Source organism: Pantherophis guttatus, chromosome 1, assembly GCF_059756535.1.
Source record: "Pantherophis guttatus breed Tessera chromosome 1, ASM5975653v1, whole genome shotgun sequence".
Lineage (NCBI taxonomy): Eukaryota > Metazoa > Chordata > Lepidosauria > Squamata > Colubridae > Pantherophis > Pantherophis guttatus.
Genome location: NC_142063.1, coordinates 190309316 through 190314918, shown reverse-complemented (window position 1 = coordinate 190314918; position 5603 = coordinate 190309316). Strand labels below are relative to the sequence as shown.

Below are 5603 nucleotides of genomic sequence, written 5' to 3'. Positions count from 1 at the left end.
TTGTTGTATGCTTATAAATAGCGCATGTAGGGAGACAAGTACATAAACATGCACTAGACAGGAAAAAGGGGTACATGAACATTTGCATCAGCTTGATGTGTCAATTCATAAGTAGTGGGGCCAAACTAATTTACAGTTGAGATGAGGAAAAATGTGGTGAAAATAAATTAATGGAATATCTAGCACTAACCTAGGAACTATAATGCCACCATCTTTTTCATGTGATGTGTGAGTGGAACTATCCTTATCTATAATGCTTTTTAATAAACACTTTTTATAAAGGCAAACTTGCACCGTTCACTAAAGGGCATTAGCATAGGAGAGTAGGTACCACAATTAAATTGACCCTAATTGTAGAACTCAAAATTTCAATGATGCGCTAATTGAGGAGCAAGAAAATCATGATTTCCCAAAATCAAATGAAATATTTTTTAAAAGAAAAAGATTTTATATGAGTGGAAAATCCAATAATTTTACAAGACAAGAAATGCCTGGAAGAAATATATCTGGATTGCCATCCAGTAAATGAGGAACATCTGTAAGTGCATCCCCTCTCCTCATTGATCACCTAGCTCACAGGTGTCAAACTCACCCCATCACGTTGCCATCATGTGACATTTCACAACGTTTTCCCTGTTCATGGAGCTTGAGTGACTGTGGCCTGCGCGTGACGCATCCGGCCCGCGGGCCACCAGTTTGACACCCCTGAGTCTAGCTAAATCCAATGTTTGTCCCAGCTCATACAATTTAGCAGTATGCACTATGCTTACTGGTGTATTTATAGTAGCAATAGGGAATAATTTACAACTTGTTTTGTCCATTTTGTAATTCTAACATCTAAGCAAAAGTTTGTGAAATTTGTGATTAAGGCATCAACTGTTGAAGGGGATAGGGAGGAGAAACCGGAAAAAACATATTTTACTTAAGTCAGGGTCATTATTAAAGCAACAGTAGAATCTTGAAGGTCAGCCAAGTTTTCAAAAAAAAAAAAACAGATGGAATGCTGGTGCTCTTTTGCATCACTGCCTTCTGCCAGCTGCTCTTAAATGAGTTTAAGCTATGGTGGCAGTAACTTCAAGCATTTTTGACATGAAGATATAACCATCCAAAATCTGTTTAAGATTATTGGTAGACCTATACCATTATCAAAGAGACTTCATTCATTCATTCATTCATTCATTCATTCATTCATTCATTCACTCATTCATTTGGTTTGAGTCCTCCTTTTTTGTTCAAATTATACAAACATGATACAAATAAAATGAAACCAATGCTAAAGTCAGTCAACTATTAAAAGCTCACTGAAAGATATCCATCCTTACACATTTCTAAAATACTAAGAAAGTGGGGCCCAATGCAATTCCAAAGGGAGTATGTTCCCTAGTCTAGCAGCAATCCAGGTGAAGATTGTATCTTGGTGCGCCAGAAGGGAAAGCCTCTGGAACTACTGTATGCTTGGATAGTCAGATTTGGAGTCATTTAGTGCTTCAAGACTAATAAGAACACCTTAAATTGTGCTCAACTGGATCAATTGTAGACCTGTGGGGTCTTTGAGCTTTCTGAGCTTGGTGGTTTTCTTGCAGACATTTCATTACCAAACTAGGTAACATCATCAGTACATTGTTTGGTAATGAAACATGATCAAAACCTTGAGTGAATGAATAGTTCACTCAATAGTTGACTCAATAGTTCAGCACTGAGCTACAAACATTCTCTTTACTAGTACCAACTGTAGATCTTTAAATACAGACTAAACCTTGTTGTGTGCTTTAAACTGGTACACCTCTTGCAGTCTCTGTGTGCATAAATTATAACTTCTGGGCCATTTTTGAGTGTACTCCATAGTGGGAGAAGAAATGGCTGACATAATGGTTATGTCAGACTGTGATTAACTTTCCTTGGTAGTGTGAAAGAGACATGCAGGAATAGCCCAAGACACAGCGCTTCTCTGAGGTAGAACAGCAAATAGGATCTCCTCACATTCAAATGCACATAGTTAATACTATTTTGTGGAGTGACACACAGCAATTTAGACTAGACAATTTTCCAACCTCAATCTCATAATGCTGCAACCTTTTACACTGCTACTCAACCCTTAATAATACCAATAATTGCTCCTTTACTTAGCTGGTTGGAAAATCTTGCTTTCCAGATAACGTTTAGGACTTGCTCCAGTCCAGCACTCACCATGCTAAATGGTTCAACTTGCTCATGAAAGCATCAGCCAAATTATTATTGGGCAGTATTTATTCTACTTTCAGAATCTGCAATAGTTATGCTATGGCTAATAGCAATTGTTATTTGATGCATGTGAACTACCCATGTTCATTCTGGAAGACTGTTCTCTTGAAGTCAATTAGTTCTGGATTCCAAGAGTTGTGGCGAAAGAGGATTGAGGTGAAGCTCAATTCACCCTGGCTGAAAGGATCATGCAACTCAATATCTGCAATATTTGACCTGGCAGTTTCCAAATATTCTATTTCATCTTGAAACCTCTAGACAAGAAAAGCAGTCCTGTATTTCTTAGGAATGATCTTGATTATTGCCAGAAACAGAATAACAATGAGAACATGATCACAAAGTGCTGGAAGGCTATAGTGTTGCTGGCTTTTTTTTGCCAGATCATGCTTTTGTTCTCCTCCTTTTTGCAATTCCAGTAATATTTATCTAAGCAATGATGGAGGACATTGAACAGAACAGAACTTCTCAACTGCATCTTTCTCCCTCTTTGTTTCCCTCCTTTTTTGAAGAGGCAAATCCATCTTGGTAAGTCCTCTCATCCGGATTCATCATTGCCTTTCCAAAGCTGTGTCTGCCTCCATAGTTCAAATATTTCAAGAGTGCATTCTTAGAATGCTCCCTACCCTGAGGGAGGTACATCGGACTCGGGTCAGATAGCAGGTCTTCTCTGTAGTGGTAGAATATGTCCCTCCCTAGGCATTGCACTTTCTGTCCTTGCATTCTGCAAACCAGCAAAAACATTCTTAATCCACTGGGCTTTGGTCCTAATCAGTTAATTGGGTGTGTCTCGTCTTTATATGTTTGTTACATTTTTATTTTTCTTATTTGCTGTTTTTCTGAGGTTTTATTAAATACTATCTTGTGATGGAGGGTCTACAAATATTGGAAACAAACAAATAAAAATCCAGAGAAAAAGAAACTCACCATTCAAGTCCATTCTTTCTGCCTCAGTGAAAAATAAAACTATTTGGTTGTTATTTCTATTGCCATTTTAATAGTAGTGTTCCACACTTTTTATTTATTTGTTTGTTCTTCTACCTAGCATACAGTAAGAAGGTGTCTTTTTTTTTTTTTTTTTTATTAAATTTGTATACCGCCCTACTCCCTAAGGACTCAGGGCGGTGAACAGCCATAAAATAAAACATGTAGATACAAAATTTAAAATAAAGATAAAACTAATTAAATAAATTTGGCTGAGACATTTTAAAACCCCAATAAATTAAAACCAAATTTAAAATTCCATTTAAAAGAGGAAAAGTTTAGGTCAGGCCAGCTTGATGGAATAAAAACGTCTTAAGCGCGCGACGGAAGGTACGCAGATCCGGAATCCTCCGTATCTCCGGGGGGAGCTCGTTCCAGATCGTAGGTGCCCCCACAGAGAAGGCTCTCCCCCTGGGGGCCGCCAGTCGACATTGTTTGGCCGACGGCACCCGGAGGAGCCCCTCTCTATGGGAGCGTACTGGTCGGTGGGAGGCTATTGGTGGCAGCAGGCGGTCCCGTAAATAGCCAGGTCCTAAGCCATGGAGCGCTTTGAAGGTGATAACCAAGACCTTGAAGCGCACTCGGAAGACCACCGGGAGCCAGTGCAGCTCGCGCAGGAGAGGCATTACATGGGAGCGCCACGTTGCTCCCATCACCACCCGCGCGGCCGCACTCTGCGCCAGTTGGAGCCTCCGAGTGCTCCTCAAGGGGAGCCCCATGTAGAGAGCGTTACAATAGTCCAGACGGGAGGTGACGAGGGCATGAGTGACCGTGCGTAACGAGTCCCGATCCAGAAAGGGACGCAACTGGCGAATCAGGCGAACCTGATGAAAAATCCTCCCGGTCACGGCCGTCAAGTGCTCTTCTAAAGACAGCCGTGAATCCAGGAGGACACCCAAGTTGCGAACCCTCTCCGTGGGGGCCAATGCTTCGCCCCCAATAGTCAGCGATGGCACCAGCTGACTATATCGGGACGTCGGAAACCACAGCCACTCGGTCTTGGAAGGGTTGAGCCTGAGCCTGTTTCTCCCCATCCAGATCCGTACGGCCTCCAGGCACCGGGACATCACTTCAAGGGCATCGTTGAATTTTTATCCTTCTAAAATACTTCTATCAGTTATGCATTTTCTTTCATTTAATTTAAATCAATGATTCAGCATCTCAACATTGTGAATTTCTGTTTACTTTTTCTTCTCTATTTTTAAAAATACAGGTAGTCCTTGACTTACGATCATTTGTTTCATGAGTTCAAAGTTGTGACAATGCTGAAAAAATGACTTACCATCAGTCCTTGCACTTATGGCTGCTGCTGGTCATGTGATCAAAATTTGGGTGCTTGGCAACTGGTAAGTATTTATGATGGTTGCAGCATTCCAGAGTCCATGTGATCAGTATTTGCAACCTTCTCAGAGGGTTTCTCAGGAGGAAAGTCAATGGGATACATGGATTTGCTTAACATGTGATTCCTTTAATGACTGTGGCAAAAGGTCATAAAATCAAGCATGACTCACTTAATGACTCCATTACTTGCAATAGAAGTTCCAGTTTCAATTGTGGTTGTAAGTTGAGAACTACCTCTATATCTTTATTGTATACTACAGCTGCAGGTTTTTCCTCAGAGGGAGATGTTCCATGTCCCTAATTAGTTTACTGCCACCCTTTATTGCCTGCTTTCCAGATCTATCATATTTTTTCAATATGTAGTTATGTACCAGAGCATTACTATAGTAAATAGTAAGGGAGGAAAAACTGCAGCTCTTCTACTTGCAACTCTGTTCCTATGGATTCCAAGTGTGGAATTTACTATATCTAGAAACATCTAGAAATGAGTAAAGTAATAACTAGCAGTCAGCATGGGTTTGTTAAAAACAGATCATGCCAAACCAATCTTACTTCATTCTTCAACATAGTGACTAAATTAGTAGATCAGTGAAATACTGTGGACATAATATACTAAGACTTCAGCAAGGCATTTGACAAAGTAGACCACAACCCAGTGGTGGGTTGCCCCCAGTTCGCACTGGTTCTATAGAACCAGTAGTAAAACCAACAGGAGGCCCCGCCCACTGACCCAGACATCATGAAAACACTTCTGCGCATGTGCGCGCAGCCCCATTGCGAACCGGTGGTAAAGGTAAGTAGAACCCACCCCTGCCATAACCTACTTCTTGGTAAGGTTAGATAGCATCACCACCAAATGGATTCGTAACTGCCTGACAAACCATACCCAACGAGTAGCCCTTAATGGGTCTATGTCTACATGAAGGGAAGTAAGCAGTGGGGTACCACAAGGTTCCGTCTTAGGCCTAGTACTCTTCAATATCTTCATAAATGTCTTAGATGAGGGAATAGAAGGGGAACTTACTAAATTTGCAGATGAT

General features: G+C 40.8%; 1 long non-coding RNA gene across 1 annotated transcript; it reads right to left on the bottom strand.

Moving 5' to 3' along the window:
* Positions 1-2229: 2229 nt before the first annotated feature.
* Positions 2230-3270, bottom strand: LOC117674174 (uncharacterized). The gene is made up of 2 exons (XR_004593737.3): positions 3166-3270; positions 2230-2962 (listed from the first exon to the last, which is right to left on the bottom strand). It is a non-coding gene; the product is annotated as an uncharacterized LOC117674174 (long non-coding RNA).
* Positions 3271-5603: the final 2333 nt, after the last annotated feature.